This window comes from Eptatretus burgeri, chromosome 3 (assembly GCF_056783735.1).
Source record: "Eptatretus burgeri isolate ZD-2024b chromosome 3, Ebu_testis_v1, whole genome shotgun sequence".
NCBI lineage: Eukaryota > Metazoa > Chordata > Myxini > Myxiniformes > Myxinidae > Eptatretus > Eptatretus burgeri.
The window spans coordinates 85,926,229-85,949,916 of record NC_140963.1 but is presented as its reverse complement, the minus strand read 5'-3'; the positions used below and the strand labels follow the sequence as shown (position 1 = coordinate 85,949,916).

Genomic DNA, 23,688 nt, shown 5'->3' with positions numbered 1-23,688 from the left:
CTTTATCGAAAACACAGTCAGCGTGCACACGCAAAACCTTTACGTGATCAACGCCGCCTCTGCTCAAGTGCACTGCACCACGTGACGACCTGTGACACGGCGAGTGCAATATTTTTTGTACAATCTTAAAACGTCTCCAAAACATCCGATTTTTACCAGAATTTCAACAACCGAGTTTTCAGCGTCCTCAGCGATCGCAAAAACCGAAGACAAAATTAAAATCGAAGTCAAAACCAACTCGTAACGTCGAGCGAAGCAAAAATACTTCATTTCTCCACATGAATTTATGGAATTATGTTTGACCTCACTGTCACTTTGACCGATTTTGACCAAAATGTAATCAGCGCTAGCCATCACCCTCCTGAATCATGTGGTGTAATTCGACATTGGTAGCTTTTTCCGTTCTCGAGTTATAGTGCCTACAAACAAACACACAAACAAACAAACACACAAACAGAGGACGGAAGTCTTCAATATACTTATGAAATCTTCAGATTTCGTAAGTAACAAACACACAAACAGAGGATGGAAGTCATCAATATACTTACGAAATCTTTAGATTTCGTAAGTAACAAATGGAACAGACCAACATACTTGACAAAAATTGAAGATTTCGCCAAGTCACAAACAGACAGAATAACAGACCAGATCAACCAATATACTTGAGAATCTTGAATTTCACAAGTAACAATCAGTCAGACTGGATCCTTGTGAAATCAGTCACTGCGAACTTGCCCTTCGGACCTCAAAAACAATGGGCTTCTAGCTTTTGATTGGTGAACCAATTCAGTAACCCAATGTGCAAATTATGTTGAAATGTCAAGTTGAAAATTGACGATTTTGTGACATTGACCTTTGACCTTTTGACCTCAAAAATAATAGGCTTCTAGCTTTTGAGGACCTCTACCAGATGGTTACATTTTGAGAAGATTGGTGTATAATTGCGACTTGTAGGCAATTGACAGAGAGAAAAACAGACAGACAGAGAATGACAGACCAAACCAACCAATATACTTGCAATACAAATCTTTGATTTCACAATTAATTAATTAAGGTAGTATGTAGGTCGTGGTGATGGTAAAGCACATATAAATAAATAATTTGGAGTGGCATTTCAGTCGTGGTGATTGCTGTGTGTGTGTGTGTGTGTGTGTGTGTATATGTGTATATATATATATATATATATATATATATATATATATATATATATATATATATATATATATATTGCGAAACGTGGCATCTGTCCATGCGTCCATCTGTATCCCGTTTATGGCGTCCACTTCCCACACTGCATTTGAGAAACTGCTGATTGGTTATTTTGCATTTTCATTAAACTTTTCTTGATGCAATATAGTCAGTGACTATATTGTTCCTTCAAGTAATTTTTTAAATCAACATGAACATCTGAATTAAAGTAAAATTTACACAGATCTTCATGGAGTAATACACAATTTAAAAAAGCTATAGTTTGCCCTCTTTGTCGACAAATCCAACCTCCACTGCCTGACGTTTCACCACCATTTTGTGGTTGGTGGTATAAGTAGCTCTGCAAGACAATTAACCTTATTAAAGTCCATGAAATAATTTAAATTGATAGATTAACTTAAACTTTTCCCATCACTGGACAAGTACTTTTGCTTGCTTTTTCCATCAATGGGGACAGGTACTTTTTCTGGTTGGAAATAATATTATGTAGGTAGTGGAGATGTAAAGTGTATACAAATAAGTAATGGTTTCCGAAAGCAAACACAATACAGTAACATTCTCTCCAATATTTTTTCCCCAAAATTCTAAATTGGCTCCAATCCCAGGATAATTTGACATGCCTCAGCCTAGGTATTATTGTATCCAAGCGCTGAATCGGAAAGAAATATGTCCAGACATTTTCCAATAAAGGCTATGGAAAGACAGATGCATGGACGGATAGGACCCAAAATGTAAGTGCCCAGCTCAGCTGACAGCCGCTGGGGGCTATAAACTAAATACAAGAGAAGCGACATCCTGCTTATCATTCAAAAACCATGAGCTGTGTCTTATAGCGATTGTTCAGTAAAATCTGTGTTAAGAACGTTTCCCAAAGTGTAACAATAAACAGGTGTCGTGCTCCATTATACTGAATGATTAAAAGTCATCTAACTGGAGACTTGGGTCTCCTTATTGATGAGATTTGAGTGCTGATGATTTGTCATCCCTTTAACCCAACTTCTTAAGTGCTTTTGCATTAAGGTCCAAGAATGTTTGTGAACGTCACAGTAACAAAACATCCCAGGAAGTTGGCATTGTATAGTGTAAACAAAACCAAAGAGAGAAGGAGTTAAATGGGAGTACAAGGTCAGTTGTAACTGGATGTTCCTTTATAAAACAATACGCGTCCACCCAAGGCTGTGCTTATGAAATACAATCGCGTGCAAAAGGCTTTCTCATGTTTTAACAGATAATTACACCTCCGTGCTTTGTTTGTTCTGCAGGTAAAACCGATTATGCTTTAAGGCTTTGTATCATGTCAGAACAAACAACTGAGATCCATTGCAAGTTTTATTCTCCAAATTGCATGTTATGGTTGTACCACCACCCCACTTCCCCCACCCTTACAAGGTGAATGACTTTCCTGTTTAGCCAATCACTGCACATCTCTAATTATGCACACTCATGTTTCCTCTCTAAACATCATCACGTCTGCGATAGAACGTTTTGTCATTGCAAAGCAAACAGGAAATGTTGGCAATTATTAGAGATTAAATTGATTTGCCTTTGTCGAGGTATCGTAAACTGTGCTTTTCTGTACAATTAATTACTGTGACATAATTTAATGAATATTACTCATTCTATTTTTACTCAAGTCCTCAATATTTGAAGGAAGGATATACTGTTGTGGAGCCGGGTGTAGGTGGCGAGCACAACCGCTAGGTGGAGCAGTAGAGTCGGCTCCACCAAACACCCGGAATCTAGGTCGTGCTCCTCGGAGAACTCCAAAAGGCACGGGTCCCTTACAGGGCTGTGAATCGCCAATAATTCAGCTGCGTGGAACAGGGTTAATTGCCAACTTCAATATACCTAAGTATCCACGCGGCAAAGCTACCGGGGAATTCACGCCCTCGGCAGGCCTCGAGCGGAACGAGCCGTTATTGTACTCGAACCGTGTGTAACCCGAGCGGATGGTTACCAAGACCCGTCGGTCCAAATGCACAATTTACTGTTGTCCAATGAAAGAAAAACAGAAATGAGCTGATACATTTAACAAAATAGATATTTATTTACAATAGGCAGGGAGGGGAACACAGAAGAGCAGAGTTATCACGACTATAAAAGAAATGGAAATTTATACACAAGCCCTTATACAGTTGATACTTAAAGACGGGCGCGCACGCACGCACGCACGCACGCACGCACGCACGCACACACACACACACACACAGATCTTTATTGAAGGCTTCCAGCTCGAGAACAGGTGAGCTGGAGACCAGAGCCTGTGCTTGGACCTGTCCACCTCGTGTGGTCTTCGACGATCCGGCTCGGCGGGACTCGCACCCGCAACACGATGCCGCTCCAAGCACCAGGTACCGCGCTCTCCAACCGGCCACGCACCAATCGACCAAGATCAAGGATAAGATCAGAGGCCACGATGACCCAGGACCAGACGAACCAGCCAGCCAGTGGGACTCGAACCCACAACACGATGATGACCACCACAACCACGACCACCACCCTCCTTCACCCAGCCTGGGGTTCCTTTTTATTCCTTTTTCCTCCAGGGTGAGCAAATCGCTGTCTGAGGCGCTCTCCACCCTCATTGGACGGGGCGTCGTGGGAAAGTTGCTCTCTGTGACAATCTCAATCCCATTGGCCGGGGTGCCATGGGAAGGTCGCTCTCTGTGGCAATCTCAATCCTTTTGGCCAGGGTGCCATGGGAAAGTCGCTCTCTGTGGCAATCTCAATCACATTGACCGGGGTGCCGTGGGAAGGTCGCTCTCTGTGGCAATCTCAATCCTATTGTCCGGGGTGCCGTGGGAAGGTCGCCCTCTGTGGCAATCTCAATCCTATTGGCCGGGGTGCCGTGGGAAAGTCGCTCTCTGTGGCAATCTCGATCCCATTGGCCTGGGTGCCGTGGGAAGGTGCTCTCTGTGGCAATCTCAATCCTATTGTCCGGGGTGCCGTGGGAAAGTCGCTCTCTGTGGCTTTATTGGACAAGGCCACGCCCCTGCTTTCTTGGGCGGAGTCCCGGTCTGAGGCGATGGAAATCTCCGCCCATGTACGTGGCCGAATACACGTGGGCCATGGCGTCGGTGTGAGAAGTGAAGTGAAGGAGGTTTGTTGTAAACGAAACTCCGCAGCGCACACATGTAATTCCCGTTAGACACAGGTAGGGGAGCTCAACTATAAACACACACTTAGGCCAAACAAAAAAAGGAGTTAGTTTCTGGTGTCCTACCGACCCATTGCATTTATATGCGACCCTACGATTTTTGTTGACAATTTGGACTCGGGCGCCGCCATTTTGAATCCCGCGTGTTACGTCAGAGTTTCAAAATGGCGGCGCCCGAGTCAAACGCGCACGAGGACTGCTTTGTGGATCGGTCTTTCATGGTTCGTTTCACCTATTGTGGTGGTGATGATGGTGATAGTGGTGATGGTGGTGATGGTGATTTGGTGGTGTGGTGGTGGTCATGGTGGTGCAATAGACTTGCTGTTAAAAAAAAAAAATATATATATATACATATATATATATATATTAATAAACAATGCATATTTTCAGCATGCATGCACTGTTAAATATGTAGAGAAATTTAAGACAGAATAAAGTGCATTTTAGCAAGTCAAGTGCACCACCACCACCACCCCCCCCATCACTACCACCACCATTACCACCACCACACCACTACCACCACCACACCACTAACACAACTACCACCATCACACCACTACCACCACCACCATTACATCACCACCACACCACTACCACCAACACCACACCACCACCACCACACCACCACCACCACACCACCATTACCACCACCACCACACCACCACTACCACCACTCCACTACCACCACCAAGGAAAATAAACATTTTTAATCGAGTTATATGAATGTATTCATGGCAAAAAAAATTGTCAAAAAAAAATTCCCTCCCTACCCAATTTTTTTTGGCCATGCAATTGGAAACAAATGTTTTTTTTTTGGCCTTACCGATATAACTGTTCTATAAGGACCTGAATGTTGAGTGCAGTTAGCTTCCAAATGCGTAACAATACTATGAGAGCATTTTAAAAATATATATATATATAATTATTTTTACGATTATGTTACTTACATTTTGAGATAATTTGTTCGAGCATAGCCATCTGTCTGAAAAATGTCATTTTGAGAATAATTTTTTAATTCACCGGAATTTAAGGCCGGAATCTTAAAGTGAAAGAGAGAGTGAGAGAGTGAAAGTGCAAATAAAGAATCAACTTTACCCCCCCACCCCCTTCCCAGTGGAATAAACAATTCACAACACTCGCCTTAGTGAAGGATAAACTCGTAGGAAACATACCACCACCCATCCAAAAGCTCACCTGAGCTGGTCACTGACAGGATAAGGTGGTTTTTGCTTTCTGGACCAGCGACATGTAATGTGTAATGAAGTCAATATTGTGCTCCGTGAAGTAGTTGGCTTTGTGCTTTTGGGACGCCACACCTCGAGGAATACAAATCCAGCCTTGTGGGGATGATCACAAGTCCCCCTGCATGGCAGACACAAAGACAGGTATCCTCACTGAATCGTCCTATCTTTGCAGTCTCTTTGCAGCTTGATACCACATCCACTGAAATACAAGGATGAGAGTATGGCATAGCAAAGATGAAGGCACATCCTGCAGCTCACCATTTCAACCAATCGAGAGTTTCATAAGATAGGTGAATGAGACACAACTATGGTGGTGCAAAATTGACCTGGACTAAAAAGAGTCAAATTGTGAATTGAAAATAAAGATAAATGCCGAGTGACTTGTAATGTTTAGTCAGGTAAGCGCAACTTCACAAATATGGAGAGGCCTCTCAAACCTGAGTGATTCACAAATCATTTTGCCATTCATTCGCAAAACAATGGTCACAGCTATTCAAACAATTGGTATTGAAAAGGAATTTCTAGTGTGTCTTTGTGGCAGGAAAACTATCAGCATTTTGCCACATGTTGAATGCCGAAGCTCTGGGAAGAGATCATTTATATTAACACGTATGCACTGAGGTGTGGTTTTGAGAAAAGGAATAGAAAGAAGGATGAGAAGAGGGAAAGAGGAGGATGCAGAAGAGTGCGGAGAATAAAGGAGCAGGGGGATAGGGAGTGAAAGGACAACGACTGTATTCCGATCATAAAGGCGGAGGTGGGAGAAAAGTCAAATATTGTCAGATGTGTAAGAAATAAAAAATCTATTCTCACTCTCCACTGTTTTTGGAGTGGAGAATATTCATTATCCATTCTCCACTGTCTTCACTCCACATTCTCCACTCCTCTTCACTCCAATATCCCCTTGCACTCATTCTACACTGTTTTTGTCATTCCCTTAGCATATATCCACAAATTTAATCCAGTATAACCTCTGTGATGTGGTCACTGGTATAATGGAAAACCCATACTCGCTTTGTGGGCAATGACGGCGATGGTCCTCACATGGCAGGGATGCAGGTTCATGCCAACTTTGAGCGAAACGGGCGCTGCCCTTGGTGCTGCCTGGCCCGGCGACCAGTGAGTGGGGTGAGGAAGGGGCCTCGATGCCGTGAGGCGCATGGCCATCTGCACGACCATCCCCCCATCCACCCTCCCACCCCAAACCAACAGCTCAGGACATAAACAAGTAGCCCCGCTCCTCCTTTATCCATCAAGGATTCACAGACCCAAATGAGACCAGGCGCAAATGATGGAAATTTCCTGGCAAACAAAAAGCCTCTGTATAAAATCTCTGCCGACTGGGATCGAGAGGATGGTCTCATAGGGCGGATATAAACCATGCATGCGATAAAAACCAGAAAGACACAGTGGTGACAGTGCAAACTCGAAGATAAATATTGTGGTTATTGGGTAAAGCCGGATAGGTGTGGTAAAAAGGGTAATAATACACCAAATGAATGTGGTTACGACTGGGTTCGTGGCAAAGTAAACATGATAGAGACCAAGATAAAAACTGGGAAGATGAGGAGAAGATCGGTTTAAAAGCTGTGCAATTGTGGTGAAGATTAGTTTAAAAGCTGTGCAATTGTGGTGAAGATCAGTTTAAAGGCTGTGCAATTGTGGTGAAGATCAGTTTAAAGGCTGTGTAAATGTGGTGAAGATCAGTTTAAAGGCTGTGCAATTGTGGTGAAGATCAGTTTAAAGGCTGTGCAATTGTGGTGAAGATCAATTTAAAGGCTGTGCAAATCTGGTGAAGATCAGTTTAAAGGCTGTGCAATTGTGGTGAAGATCGGTTTAAAGGCTGTGCAAATGTGGTAAGATCGGATTAAAGGTTGTGCAAATGTGGTGAAGATCAGTTTAAAGGTTGTGAAAATGTGGTGAAGATCGGTTTAAAGGTGTGAAAATGTGGTGAAGATCAGTATAAAGGCTGTGCAATTGTGGTAAAGATCAGTTTAAAGGCTGTGCGATTGTGGTGAAGATCAGTTGAAAGGCTGTGAAAATGTGGTGAAGATCGGATTACAGGCTGTAAAATGTGGTGAAGATCGGTTTAAAGGCTGTAAAAATGTGGTGAAGATTGGATTAAAGACTGGGTAATTGTGGTGAATATCGGTTTAAAGGGTGGATAGATGTGGTGAAGATTGGTTTAAGGGCTGTGAAAATGTGGTGAAGATCGGTTTAAAGGCTGTGCAAATGTGGTGAAGATCAGTTTAAAGGCTGTGCAAATGTGGTGGAGATCAGTTTAAAGGCTGTGAAAATGTGGTGAAGATCGGTTTCAAGACTGTGAAAATGTGGTGAAGATCGGTTTAAAGGCTGGGTAGATGTGGTGAAGATCAGTTTAAAGGGTGTGTCGATGTGGTGAAGATCAATTTAAAGGCTGTGAAAATGTGATAAAGATCGGTTTAAAGGCTGTGCAAATGTGGTGAAAATCAGTTTAAAGGCTGGGTAGATGTGGTGAAGATCAGTTTAAAGGCTGGGTAGATGTGGTGAAGATCGGTTTAAAAGCTATGAAAATGTGAAGATCAGTTTAAAGGCTGTAAAAATGTGGTGAAGATTGGATTAAAGACTGGGTAATTGTGGTGAATATCGGTTTAAAGGGTGGATAGATGTGGTGAAGATTGGTTTAAGGGCTGTGAAAATGTGGTGAAGATCGGTTTAAAGGCTGTGCAAATGTGGTGAAGATCAGTTTAAAGGCTGTGCAAATGTGGTGGAGATCAGTTTAAAGGCTGTGAAAATGTGGTGAAGATCGGTTTCAAGACTGTGAAAATGTGGTGAAGATCGGTTTAAAGGCTGGGTAGATGTGGTGAAGATCAGTTTAAAGGGTGTGTCGATGTGGTGAAGATCAATTTAAAGGCTGTGAAAATGTGATAAAGATCGGTTTAAAGGCTGTGCAAATGTGGTGAAAATCAGTTTAAAGGCTGGATAGATGTGGTGAAGATCAGTTTAAAGGCTGTGAAAATGTGGTGAAGATCAGTTTGAAGGCTGGGTAGATGTGGTGAAGATCGGTTTAAAGGCTGTGAAAATGTGGTGAAGATCAGTTTAAAGGCTGTGAAAATGTGGTGAAGATTGGATTAAAGACTGGGTAATTGTGGTGAATATCGGTTTAAAGGGTGGATAGATGTGGTGAAGATTGGTTTAAGGGCTGTGAAAATGTGGTGAAGATCGGTTTAAAGGCTGTGCAAATGTGGTGAAGATCAGTTTAAAGGCTGTGCAAATGTGGTGGAGATCAGTTTAAAGGCTGTGCAAATGTGGTGAAGATCAGTTTAAAGGCTGTGAAAATGTGGTGAAGATCAGTTTAAAGGCTGTGAAAATGTGGTGAAGATCAGTTTGAAGGCTGGGTAGATGTGGTGAAGATCGGTTTAAAGGCTGTGAAAATGTGGTGAAGATCAGTTTCAAGACTGTGAAAATGTGGTGAAGATCGGTTTAAAGGATGGGTAAATGTGGTGAAAATCAGTTTAAAGGCTGGGTGGATGTGGTGAAGATCGGTTTAAAAGCTGTGAAAATGTGGTAAAGATCAGTTTAAAGGCTGTGCAAATGTGGTGAAAATCAGTTTAAAGGCTGGGTAGATGTGGTGAAGATCGGTTTGAAAGCTGTGAAAATGTGGTGAAGATCAGTTTAAAGGCTGTAAAAATGTGGTGAAGATTGGATTAAAGACTGGGTAATTGTGGTGAATATCAGTTTAAAGGGTGGATAGATGTGGTGAAGATTGGTTTAAGGGCTGTGCAAATGTGGTGAAGATCGGTTTAAAGGCTGGGTAGATGTGGTGAAGATCAGTTTAAAGGGTGTGTCGATGTGGTGAAGATCAGTTTAAAGGCTGTGCAAATGTGGTGGAGATCAGTTTAAAGGCTGTGAAAATGTGGTGAAGATCGGTTTCAAGACTGTGAAAATGTGGTGAAGATCGGTTTAAAGGCTGTGCAAATGTGATGAAGATCAGTTTAAAGGCTGTGCAAATGTGGTGGAGATCAGTTTAAAGGCTGTGAAAATGTGGTGAAGATCGGTTTCAAGACTGTGAAAATGTGGTGAAGATCGGTTTAAAGGCTGGGTAGATGTGGTGAAGATCAGTTTAAAGGGTGTGTCGATGTGGTGAAGATCAATTTAACGGCTGTGAAAATGTGATAAAGATCGGTTTAAAGGCTGTGCAAATGTGGTGAAAATCAGTTTAAAGGCTGGATAGATGTGGTGAAGATCAGTTTAAAGGCTGTGAAAATGTGGTGAAGATCGGTTTAAAGGCTGTGAAAATGTGGTGAAGATCGGTTTCAAGACTGTGAAAATGTGGTGAAGATCGGTTTAAAGGATGGGTAAATGTGGTGAAAATCAGTTTAAAGGCTGGGTAGATGTGGTGAAAATCAGTTTAAAGGCTGGATAGATGTGGTGAAGATCAGTTTAAAGGCTGTGAAAATGTGGTGAAGATCAGTTTAAAGGGTGTGTCGATGTGGTGAAGATCAGTTTAAAGGCTGTGAAAATGTGGTGAAGATCGGTTTAAAGGCTGTGAAAATGTGGTGAAGATCGGTTTCAAGACTGTGAAAATGTGGTGAAGATCGGTTTAAAGGATGGGTAAATGTGGTGAAGATCAACTTAAAGGCTGGGTAATTGTGGTGAATATCGGTTTAAAGGCTGGGGAAATGTGGTGAAGATCGGTTTAAAGGCTGGGTAGATGTGGTGAAGATCAGTTTAAAGGGTGTGTCGATGTGGTGAAGATCAATTTAAAGGCTGTGAAAATGTGATAAAGATCGGTTTAAAGGCTGTGCAAATGTGGTGAAAATCAGTTTAAAGGCTGGGTAGATGTGGTGAAGATCGGTTTAAAAGCTGTGAAAATGTGGTGAAGATCAGTTTAAAGGCTGTAAAAATGTGGTGAAGATTGGATTAAAGACTGGGTAATTGTGGTGAATATCGGTTTAAAGGGTGGATAGATGTGGTGAAGATTGGTTTAAGGGCTGTGAAAATGTGGTGAAGATCGGTTTAAAGGCTGTAAAAATGTGGTGAAGATTGGATTAAAGGCTGTAAAAATGTGGTGAAGATTGGATTAAAGACTGGGTAATTGTGGTGAATATCGGTTTAAAGGGTGGATAGATGTGGTGAAGATTGGTTTAAGGGCTGTGAAAATGTGGTGAAGATCGGATTAAAGGCTGTGCAAATGTGGTGGAGATCAGTTTAAAGGCTGTGAAAATGTGGTGAAGATCGGTTTCAAGACTGTGAAAATGTGGTGAAGATCGGTTTAAAGGCTGGGTAGATGTGGTGAAGATCAGTTTAAAGGGTGTGTCGATGTGGTGAAGATCAATTTAAAGGCTGTGAAAATGTGATAAAGATCGGTTTAAAGGCTGTGCAAATGTGGTGAAAATCAGTTTAAAGGCTGGATAGATGTGGTGAAGATCAGTTTAAAGGCTGTGAAAATGTGGTGAAGATCGGTTTAAAGGCTGTGAAAATGTGGTGAAGATCGGTTTCAAGATTGTGAAAATGTGGTGAAGATCGGTTTAAAGGATGGGTAAATGTGGTGAAGACAAACTTAAAGGCTGGGTAATTGTGGTGAATATCGGTTTAAAGGCTGGGGAAATGTGGTGAAGATCAGTTTAAAAGCTGGGAAGATGTGGTGAAGATCAGTTTAACGGTTGTGAAAATGTGGTGAAGATCGGTTTAAAGGCTGTGCAAATGTGGTGAAGATCAGTTTAAAGGCTGTGCAAATGTGGTGGAGATCAGTTTAAAGGCTGTGAAAATGTGGTGAAGATCGGTTTGAAGACTGGGTAAATGTGGTGGATATCAGTTTAATACCTTCAAAGATGTGGTGGAGATTGGTTTAAAGACTGGGTAGATGTGGTGGAGATCAGTTTAAAGGTTAGGTAGATGTGGTGGAGATTAGTTTAATGTCTCGGCAGATGTGGTGGAGATCAGTTTAATGCCTCTGTTGATGTAGTGGAGACCAGTTTAATGGATGGGTAGATGTAGTGGACATCAGTTTAATGCCTCTGAATATGCGGTGGAGATCGTTTTTAAGGATAGGTAGATGTGGTGAAGATCGGTTTTAGGACTGGGTAGATGTGGTAAAGATCGGTTTCAAGACTGTGAAAATGTGGTGAAGATCGGTTTAAAGGATGGGTAAATGTGGTGAAGATCAACTTAAAGGCTGGGTAATTGTGGTGAATATCGGTTTAAAGGCTGGGGAAATGTGGTGAAGATCAGTTTAAAAGCTGGGAAGATGTGGTGAAGATCAGTTTAACGGTTGTGAAAATGTGGTGAAGATCGGTTTAAAGGCTGTGAAAATGTGGTGAAGATCGGTTTAAAGGTTGGGTAGATGTGGTGAAGATCGGTTTGAAGACTGGGTAAATGTGGTGGATATCAGTTTAATACCTTCATAGATGTGGTGGAGATTGGTTTAAAGACTGGGTAGATGTGGTGGAGATCAGTTTAAAGGTTAGGTAGATGTGGTGGAGATTGGTTTAATGTCTCGGCAGATGTGGTGGAGATCAGTTTAATGCCTCTGTTGATGTAGTGGAGACCAGTTTAATGGATGGGTAGATGTAGTGGACATCAGTTTAATGCCTCTGAATATGCGGTGGAGATCGTTTTTAAGGATAGGTAGATGTGGTGAAGATCGGTTTTAGGACTGGGTAGATGTGGTGAAGATCGGTTTTATGACTGGGTAGATATGGTGAAGATTAGTTTCATGGCTAGGTGGCTGTGGTGGAGTTCGGTTTCATGGCTTCGTTGATGAGGTGGAGATCGTTTTAAAGGATAGGTAGATGTGGTGAAGATCGGTTTAATGACTGGGTCGATGTGGTAAAGATTAATTTCATGGCTAGGTGGATGTGGTGGAGTTCGATTTAATGGCTGAGTTGATGTGGTGGAGATCGGTTTAAGGGATGGGTATATGTGGTGGAGATTGGTTTAATGGCTGTAGAGATGTGGTGATGATCGGTTTAATGCCTCGGTAGATGTGGTGGTGATCAGTTTAATGGCTGGGTAGATGTGGTGGAGATCGGTTTAAAGGATGGGGAGACATGGTGAATATCGGTTTTATGGCTGGGTAAATGTGGTGGAGATCGGGTTAATAGCTGGGTAGATGTGGTGGAGATTGGTTTAATGCCTCAGTAGATGTGGTGGAGACCGATTTAAAGACAAGGTAGATGTGGTGAAGATCGGTTTAATGTATTGGTAGATGTGGTGGAGTGATTTAAAAGCTGGGTAGATGTGGTGGACTTTGGTTTCATGGCTGGGTAGATGTGGTGGAGATCAATTTAATGGCTGGGTAAATATGGTGCAGATCGGTTTAATGGCTGGGTAGACGAGGTGGACATCGGTTTTATGGCTAGGTATTTGTGGTGGCCATCGGTTTATGGCTGGGTATTTGTGGTGGACATCGGTTTTATGGCTGGGTAAATGTGGTGGAGATCAGTTTAATGCCTTGGTAGATGTAGTGGAGTTCGGTTTTTGTGGCTGGGTAGATGTGGTGGAGATCGGTTTAATGGCTGCATCGATGTGGTGGAGTTCGGTTTAGTGGCTGGGTAAATGTGGTGGAGATTGGTTTAATGCCTCGGTAGATGTGGTGGAGACTGATTTAAAGGCTCGTTCGATGTGGTGGAGATTGGTTTACTGGCCGGGTAGATGTGGTGGAGTTCGGTTTAATGGCTGGGTAAATGTGGTGGAGATTGGTTTACTGGCCGGGCAGATGTGGTGAATTTGGTTTAATAGCTCGGTAAATGTGGTGGAGATTGGTTTAATGCCACAGTAGATGTGGTGGAGTTCGGTTTAGTGGCTGGGTAAATGTGGTGATGGCCAACTTTAAGGGTGGGTTAATGTGGTGGAGATCATTTTAAAGGACGGGTAGATTTGGTGGAGATCATGGGATAAAGAGTTGGGTTAACATGGTCGCGATCACTGATATGGAACAGGTAAAATAAAAGAAAAAGTGGTGAAGACCCCGGACCCATTGGGAGACCACATAACCGCGTGTGACGTCACATATGAAGAGCAGTTTCAGGTAAATCGACCGTTGGGTATAACATGTCCCTAAACTCGTCACGATGTTTAACAGGTCACGATGACCACGAATATGGCCTCGACAGTGCCGCCCGTGCAGGAGACACGGTTTGTGAACATACCAGAGGGGTTTCGGCCCTCGGGTGGGGGAGGGGGGCAACAGGGTCTAAATGGTCTTGCCCATAAAGCCCACAAATATCAGCCATAAAGCCACGCACTGCTCTCTCCACGTAGCTCACAAAGCCGACATTGACTTTGGCTCAAATTCGCTCGCACACCGATCTTAATCCGAACCGTTTACTACAGCGCCTCACCCGGGTGGGTCTCTCACCAGGCGGTCACACACCGTGCGGACTCATGCTCAATCACAGGCTCACCGCTCACCCGCTGTTCAGTGGAGTCGCGTCTCAGGGCGCAGGGAGCACTGAAGTCGCCATGTTGAGGCGCCGATCGCGGCTCAGTCGGACATCGCGCTCGATACGAGCTGAGTGAAGAGCGCGCACACGGACATGAAGAAGAGAGTGCGAGTCGGACAGACGGACGGACAGACGAGTCCCGTGGGGATTTTTCTCGAGGTACAAATTTTGGCACGACCTTCCCAGGCTGCCTTCGCCGCAAACATCACAGGTCGTTCGTTACCTTTCGACGAACGTGTGACGAATCGCACGATCGTCATCGAGTGATCATCGAAGGAGTCGAGAAAACATCCCCGACGGATGAACCTGTCCCGGACGATCGAGAGGACCCGCCTTGCGACCGCCTCACACGCAGGAGCAAAGGACCGGCCTGACTCCGGTGATGCGATGGCAATGTGCGACCCGTTCGCACTGAGACCCAGTAATTACACGATGTAACGCGTGGCGCTCCCTCTCGTGCCTTTTCTCGCCTGTCTGGGAAGGAGTGCGAAGGGGGCGGACAAGGAGGGGGGTGCGCACAGAGGGAAAGAGGGAGGGGGTGGGATGGTTGTCTTCTCGAATCTTCAGGCGCGTGGGTTGTCAGATCCAGCGGAGGTTATGGTGGTTGTGGCTGGAGTGGGTTGCTCTGGTGGTCCGAGTTATCCTGCGCACCGTGTAACCATCGGTGATGTACCTCCACTCGTCCCCCCCTTTTTCGCATTCAACAGTCAAGGTTATTGATACCGTGCTCGCTATATATAACCGGGGGAAAAGCGCTCATTGTGACGAAGCTCGCTGATCCTTACGTACGAGGGCTCCTGCATGAAATTTGAGCGATGTTTGCGATGCACGAGCACGTGCACACCACCGCACTTCAATGGTTCAAAGAGCCTCCGTGTTCCACCTGCTGTTGCAATCCCGTTGAGAATAGGTTTTATTTTTCACATTTTACCAACACGCACTACCTCCATGTACGTCCGCTCCTCTACCCTCCTTCCAAGAACACCAGCCTGTCTCCCCGCCCCTCCACCCGGTGCGCGGGAACAGCACTCCGCCCAGTGAGCCAGTCCACATGCCATGGACCCTGAAAAGCACGGGACAGAATTTTGGGACACAGTGGAACAACTGCTCACTGGTGCCTGGTTCGGATGAATCATCCTTGGAATTGACACAGCGGTCTAGTGAAGTCGCCTAAAGGACCATCTCGGTGCATTTGCGTGTATGTATGAATGTATGCATGTATAAAACGTACATACAAACACACTAATGAACGCGGGAGGAGACAGTGGCGGCGTTAGTCATTTGGATGCCCCATGCAAAATACAATCACGGCCGAGTGGAGGCCCCTGTGGCCATCATACTAAAATACGCAATCTGGTGTCTGTGTCCGTCTGGCTCCGCATGTCTGTGTCCATCTGGCTCTGCATGTCTATGGCCGATGCTTTCGGTATTTAATTACTCATTCTCAAGCAAATTTGCCAGGGGGACTAAATGTGTTAGAAGATCAAGGTTGTGGCTACTTTGTTTGCCCCAACACCCTCCCTCCCTCCCCCGGGTTTCAGAAGATGGCGTGAACACAAATGCTCAACCACTTGTTGTGGAACGAAAATGAAGTTAATTTTGGGTGATTTTCATTTCATTCATTTTCGCCTTGTGTTGAGCTATCTTTCACTTTCCAGCGCCGTTGGGGTAATTTTGTTTCACCTTTCGCTGCAGCTGACAGGATGGGCCAAGAGGTGGGTACATTTCCCCCCCCCCAAGCTGTCTCGCCTGGGTATGAATCCCAACCAAGCTATAAACTGTCATCCTGGTGTTTCACAGGCAGGATGATTCATCAATGTGTGTGCCATCTCTCAGATGGATGATAAACTGGCGTCCCGTCTGCCGTCATTCGTTAGTGCATGTTAACGATCCCACGGCGTCCTTCTTGAAGAGTAAGCGAGCTATCACCGGCAGCATGAACAAATTACAAATTCTGTCCTAACCAGCAGAGGGTATTGCAATCAGCGGCACAGTCACACCCTCAGCCAATGATGCTACCCCACAGCCTTGTGTTGCATATTAACAAAGAAGAACCTTGAGTTGCTCCAACACACTTCTGATTAAAGAAAGACACCACAACGTCATGGATGAAGGGGTTAGGGGTCTTTGGCTGAGTGCAAAATGAATGGTGTGGATTTGTTCAACAATATCGATTTGTATTGACATTGAGCATTTTTCATATTTTATTGTCATTCTTGTTACATTTTAAGGTCGTTATTATTCCACTTAACCAGCTTTTTCTTCTTACCTCACCCACTAATTTTGTAATAATCTTCTTGAGTTAAACAACAGGGGGAAACTATTTTTTCCGATTCATCACGTGACATTTTTTTTCCTGGAGTTTTTGTGTTCCTTTTGCACTGTTTTAACACCACTCACAAGTTGATGTGTTTTGTCAACAAAGTGAGACTTCCCCGTCCCCACCATAATTGTTACATATGTACGTCTGCACACACTGTTACATATACCAAATTGTAATTTATTATGTACGTAAAATCCAAAATATTTATTACGTACATAATAAATATGTGCCTCAATGTCTTTGGCCTTCACGTAGATTTTTTACAACTTCCTCGGAGATGCTCTCGGGACTCCAAAACTTTAAAATGATTATCCCACATATGGAATGCAAAAAACAAACAAACAAAAAAAATCACTCAAAGTGCCCTGGAAAAACTTCAAAACAATCATCATATAGGGACTCGAAACGTTTAAAAGGATCACTCCAAGGGAACTGGAAACGCTGAAGACTATCATCCTGAATGAAATAAAACTCAAAATGATCGTCTTACAGGGAAACCAAAACCTTAAAGTGATTATCCTATGAGGAAACAAAAACCTTAAAATGATAATCCGAAAGGAAACTAAAACCTGAAATGATCATTCCATAAGAAAGCCAAAACCTAAAATGATCATCCTGCAGGGAAAATAAAACCTGAAAATGATCATCCTACATGGAAACTCAAACCTTAAATGATTATCCTAAAGGGAAACTAAAACCTAAAATGATCATTCAATACCGACCCAAAAACCTCAAAACCATCATCCTTGAGGAACTCAACAACTTTATAATGAACATCCAATAGGGAAATTAAATTCTTTTCAAAATGATCTTCCCACATGGAAACTAAATTTGAGACCAATTGCTCATCCTGTTTGCCAAAAATTCCTATAGTGATCACTTTGGCCTCAAAACGGCCGATGAGACCATGGCCACAAAGCCCACGTTACTTCCTGCACAAAGTTGTATCTGGATTTGGAGTACAGATATGTAGATATATATATATATATAAAATATATATAAAATATATATATATATATATATATAAAATATATATATATATATATAAAATATATATATATATATATATATATATATATATAAAATATATATATATATATATATAAAATATATATATATATATATATAAAATATATATATATATATATATAAAATATATATATATATATATATATATATATATATATATATATATGAAATATATATATATATATATATATATATATATGAAATATATATATATATATATATATATATATATGAAATATATATATATATATATATATATATATATATATATATATATATATATATAAAAATATATATATATGAAATATATATATATATATATATATATATATATATATATATATATATATATATATATATATATATGAAATATATATATAAAAATATATATATATATATAAAAATATATATATACAAAAATATATATATACAAAAATATATATATATAAAAATATATATATATAAAAATATATATATAAATATATATATATATATATATATATATATATATATATATATATATATATATATATATATATATATATATATATATATATATATATATATATATATATATATATCTGGAGAAGTATAGGGAAGGCCAGAAGGAGTTACATTGTGTGTTTGTGGATTTAGAGAAAGCTTATGATAGGGTGCCAAGAGAGGAGTTGTGGCATTGTATGAGGAAGTCAGGAGTGGTGGAGAAGTATGTGAGGATTGTGCAGGATATGTATGAAGACAGTGTGACAGCGGTGAGCTGTGCGGTAGGAATGATGGATCGGTTGAAGGTAAAAGTGGGATTGCACCAAGGATCGACTCTGAGCCCTTTCCTGTTTGCAATGGTGATGGACAGGTTGACGGACGAGATCAGACTGGAGTCTCCATGGACTATGATGTTCGCGGATGACATCATGATTTGTAGAGAGAGTAGGGAGCAGGCTGAGGCGAGCCTTGAGAGGTGGAGGTACGCACAGCAGAGAAGGGGAATGATTGTCAGTAGGAATAAGACTGAGTACATGTGCGAAAATGAGAGGGAGGGTGGTGGTATGGTGCGATTGCAAGGAGTTGAGGTGGGAAAGGTGGATGGGTTTAAATACTTGGGATCAACTGTCCAAAGTAACGGAGAGTGTGGGAGAGAAGTGAAAAAGAGAGTGCAGGCAGGATGGAGTGGGTGGAGAAGAGTTGCAGGAGTGATTTGTGACAGAAGGGTAGCTGCAAGAGTAAAGGGGAAAGTATATAAGATGGTAGTGAGACCAGCTATGTTGTATGATTTGGAGGCGGTGGCACAAACAAAAAGACAGGAAGCGGAGCTGGAGGTGGCAGAGATAAAGATGCTGCGATTCTCGTTGGGAGTGATGAGGATGGACAGGATAAGGAATGAGTATATTCGAGGGACTGCACAGGTAGGACGGTTTGGAGACAAAGTGAGAGAGGCGAGATCGAGATGGTTTGGACATGTGCACAGGAGGGAAGCGGAGTATATCGGGAGAAGGATGCTGAAGATGGAGCCGCCAGGCAGGAGGAGAAGAAGAAGGCCAAAGAAGAGGTTCATGGATGCGGTGAGGGCAGACATGCGGGGTGGTTGGAGTGTCAATGGAAGATGTGGATGATAGAGTGAAATGGAGACGGTTGATCCGCTGTGGCGACCCCTAACGGGAGCAGGGGGAGAGAGAGAGAGACAGAGAGAAAAAATGTATATATATATATATATATATATTTACAGTGCCGGGGTCGGCCGCGAACCGACAGCTCTGAACGGAGCCGCAAGTCGAGTCGGCCCGACCGATCGCCCGGAATATAGATTGCCGCCCGGATAACTCCGAGTCGACGGGTCCTTGTACAAGAACCGAAATACGCCAATGGGCAGACCACGTGGGGTAGGGTCGATTGCCAATCTTCAATGTACCTAAATGCCCACGTGATCAACTACCGGGGTATTTCACCCTCGACGGAACTCGTACGGAACAAACCACTGAGGCGAGCCTGTACCGTGCGTGATTCCGAGCGGCTTAATCGCCGAGAACCGTCGGTCCAAATGTCCCCCTTTTAGGGCAAACCAACGGCTTTCTGACTACCAACACACAAAATTCTCAGTCAATGAAAGAATCGACGCGACGAACTGAAAACATTTAACAATTGGGGTATTTATTAATAATAATGGGGAACGAGGGAAGCACGTAAGAGCAGAACTATTCTGACTATACGAAATGCAATGCAAAGATTTACAGCACACAAAGCACTTAAAAATTTCCTACTTATTAGACGGGCCCACGGACACACGTACGCACACACACACACACACACACCCAAGTAATGGTGGCTGAGGCCTTTAATAACGGGCTCCAGCTCGGAGGACAGGTGAGCTGAAACCCAGAACCTATCTCGAACCTCTCTACCTCGTGTGGTCTTCAAGTTGTTCGGACCCGGGCTCCAGCGAGAGCGAGCTGGATCCAATCACCGTGAGCCGCGATCCTTCCTGAGCTCCAGCGATCCTCCCGCGCTTCTCAACACGTGCTGGTGAGATGAGGCGCCGATCCGTCGCTTCCCCGAGGAACCACCTCCAAGATGAGGTTGATGAGTCACACCAAGCCAGGAACCAAACGGAGAACAAAGAGCTCCACGAATGTAAGAAGAAGAAGAAGCCACCATTCGTAGCTCGAGCCGAGCAACCGGCTCAACTTTCTTCCAAACAAAACAGCTCTCCAAAAAGCTGACCGAGCCAAGCAGGACCCGAAGCTCTGCTGAACAACTCCTCTGCAGAAGCAAAAAGCTTCCGAAGGCCTCAAACCGAATCCAAGCCAAACAGGACCCGAAGGTCTGCTGAACGACGCCCCTCCACTGCACTCCTCTCTCTAAACAAAGAAAGGATCTCCTCTTTTCCTTCTCCGCTCCCTCCCCCGCGCCCAGCGTGACTCATGCCCTCGTGATCCATCCCCACTCAACCACGGGTGGGAGGGAGTTGTTGACGTCATGAATCACGGGACGGAAGGGCTCTTCTTCCTCTTCACAGAAGAGGGGGGATGGACGTCTCAATTGTTCGTTCCCTAACTATTAAATCGATCCGCAGCGCATCTAATCGATTTCTGAACATTTAAACAATGGAAGGTGAGCTATCTTGGGAACAAGCACTTATCGACATAGCTGATGAAAGGGACCTGTCTGTTGTGTGCAATCAAATTCCAAATTCGTAACAATATATATGTACATATAGATTTATAAACACATATATATATATATATATATATATATATATATATATATATATATATATATATTTAAATACGTAAATTTATCGATATATATATATATATATATATATAAATATATATATATATATATATATATATATATATATATATATATATATATATATATATATATATATATATATATATATATAAATATATGTATGTATTTCTGGTGTATGTTCCCCCTCCATCCCTCCCTTACCTCAAATGGCTGCACTGCTGATACCGCACGTGAAAAGTCTGAATGCCTAAACTCGGTGTTTGCAGCTAAATCTTGGGTCCAAAACCCATCATTTTCTCTGCCCACCATACCCAGTCGCACCCAACTGTCCCTGGACTCTGTCTTTTTCTCCTGACAAGGTGGAAAGCTTGCTGTCAAACCTCGACTCAGATTCTGCAACCGGTCCAGATGGCATCAGCCCACGTGTCCTAAAAACCTGCTCTTCTGCTCTTGCTCACCCTCTCTGTTCTATTCACCCTCTCATTTGCTCAAGGTCATCTGCCATCTGCTTGGAAATCAGCAAACATCACTGCCCTGCACAAAAGAGGTGCAAAAACAGATCCCTGCAACTCAGACCAATCAGCCTTCTCCCAATCATCAGCAAGGTGATGGAATCAATCATTGCTTCAGACATCAAATCCTTCCTCTTCTCCAATGGCTTGATTTCTGATAATCAATTTGGTTTCAGACCAGGTCACTCTACCCTGGATATGCTGCTTCTGCACTCCCAACAATGGATGGAGGTCCTCAATGCCAGACATGAAATCCGAGCCGTATCCCTGGACATATCACGTGCTTTCGACACGGTCTGGCACCCTGCCCTGCTCACCAAACTCTCTTCCCATGGTATCCAAGGCCATCTCCACTCATGGCTCGCAGACTTCCTCTCCTGTCGCAGTCAACGTGTGGCCCTAAATGGAGTTCTTTCATCCCCTCTTCCTGTCCAGTCTGGAGTTCCTCAAGGTAGCGTTCTGGGCCCTGTTCTTTTTTTCTGGTTTTCATCAAAGATCTCTCCAACTCTCTGGAAAATCCTCTATATCTCTTTGCTGATGACTCCACCCTCTGCCGTACCATCGGTCATTCCTCAGACCAGCAAGTAGCAGCTTCTTCGCTCACTGCAGATCTGGGTAAAATCACAAACTGGTCCAACACGTGGAATATGTCTTTCAATGCTGACAAATCTCATTCTCTCACTATGTCTCTCTGAAAGGACGATTTGGAACCACCCCCTCCCCCCATATACTTTCTCAACAATCCTCGAGAAGAAGTCCTTTCTTTCAAGCTTCTGGGTCTCACTATCTGCCATGACCTTTCCTGGGAAAGCCACATTTCAAACCTCGCCTCCAAAGCCAGTCGCTGACTGGGAATCCTCTGTCGTGCAAAGTCCTTCCTCAGCCCATCTGAGCTCCTGACCACTTACAACGCTTTCGTCCACAGCCTGATGGAGTACTGCTCTCCCCTCTGGGCTGGTGCTCCTGCCTCCCACCTTTCTCTGCTTCATGCTGTGGAAACGAAGGAATTTCGGATCATTGGCATCTCCCGCAATGAGGCTGAATCTTTGCGCATCTCATTCTCTCACCGCAGGCTGGTCGGTGACCTTCCTGTCTTCTTCCGTCTTCTCTCCAGCCTCGCCTCCCCCCCCCTCCGCTCTCTCTGCGATTTGTGCCCACCACATTTCCGCAGGGCGCTCAAGGTCCGCCAACAACCCCCTTCTGGTAAAACTACCAAAATTACGAATCACTGCTCACCTTCACTCTTTCATTCCTTTTTGCCTTGTGTTGAGCTATCTTTCGCTTTCTAATTTTTATTTTTCCTAATTTAATATAATAATAACTTAATAAATAACTAACATATTTTTCGTGAATCATTGAATCTAAAACACTGGATGTTGGGCCGGCTTGAAATAAGTTCAGGCGGGAGTGGAGACAGCAATAGAGGTGGAGATGATAGTGGTATTTGGGAAATGAGATGAAATATTCAAAATAGTTTGCAATTCCATTGATTGAAAAATTAGGGTATGGTGAAATGCGAATCCGTACACTTCTGAACTTCCTCGGTGAAAATGGACTGCATTTCCGAACTCAGTGGGGTCGATTTACTCTAGGAAATGTTTAGACGGACTACAAATTAATCATAGATTAGAAAATATCAAAATGAGTTGGATTAGTTACTGAACTCCAGTAATGATAAATCTTGTTTTCGGTCATATTTTCGAAATGGTAGTGAATTCAATGTCGGTGCAGTCATTTCTTAGAGTAGATCGACCCCATAGCGTTCGACAATGCACTTCATTTCCACCTCGCACATCGAGAAGTACCCGTAATCGTACTTGACCATACCCTAATTTAACCAACTCATGAAAGTAAAAGTCGTCATATGGAGCGACCTCTAAATCACCTCCGATCAACAAAAAAAATTGTATGCGCGTTATTGAATCATAGTGGAATAATTTAAGGCTTGTGGAGACGTCTGAATTTTTTAAATATATTTTTTGCTGTTTTTGGACGACCCTAATATATATATATATATATATATATATATATATATATATATATATATATAAATATATATATATATATATATATATATACACATATACATATATATATATACATACATATACATATATATATATATATATATATATATATATATATACACATATATACATACATACATATATTGTTACGGATCTGGAAACCATATGTCCCAAAAGTCAGTTATGTCATTAAGTATGTGTGTAGTCAGATCCCCTTCCTTTTGTTTAGTGGGAGAATCAAAGGCATGCATTGCGATTTCCTTTAGTTAGGTTATTACATCTAACAAGCCATCGAACAACCATCCCATCGGCATGACCCCTCGGCCCATCACGATCCACCACCAACCAGCTGCCTTCTCGCACCCTGACGTACCAAGGCAAGATCTCACGGTTTCGGTTTCTCGACTCCCTCAAACGTTGCAACTCTTTCACGACGACCTTTGCAACATTGATACTGTTGCTCCACAAGTACGAACCCACGTGGAAGAGTGGCTGGGGTTTCCCGGCAGGGG

General features: G+C 42.9%; 1 protein-coding gene across 6 annotated transcripts in view; it reads right to left on the bottom strand.

Annotated features, from left to right (window-relative positions):
- Positions 1-14,904, bottom strand: part of LOC147030369 (sodium channel protein type 1 subunit alpha-like) — a 269,967-nt gene extending 255,063 nt beyond the window's left edge. For 3 of the 6 annotated variants that reach the window (XM_085874341.1, XM_085874340.1, XM_085874342.1), the window contains exons 1-2: positions 14,005-14,892; positions 5,561-5,728 (exon numbers count right to left, since the gene is read on the bottom strand). The gene's annotated coding sequence lies outside the window, so the exon portion shown is untranslated. Of the gene's footprint in view, positions 1-5,560; positions 5,729-13,997 lie in introns of all 6 variants that reach the window. The other 3 variants (XM_085874339.1, XM_085874338.1, XM_085874344.1) reach the window with 3 other exon arrangements.
- Positions 14,905-23,688: the final 8,784 nt, after the last annotated feature.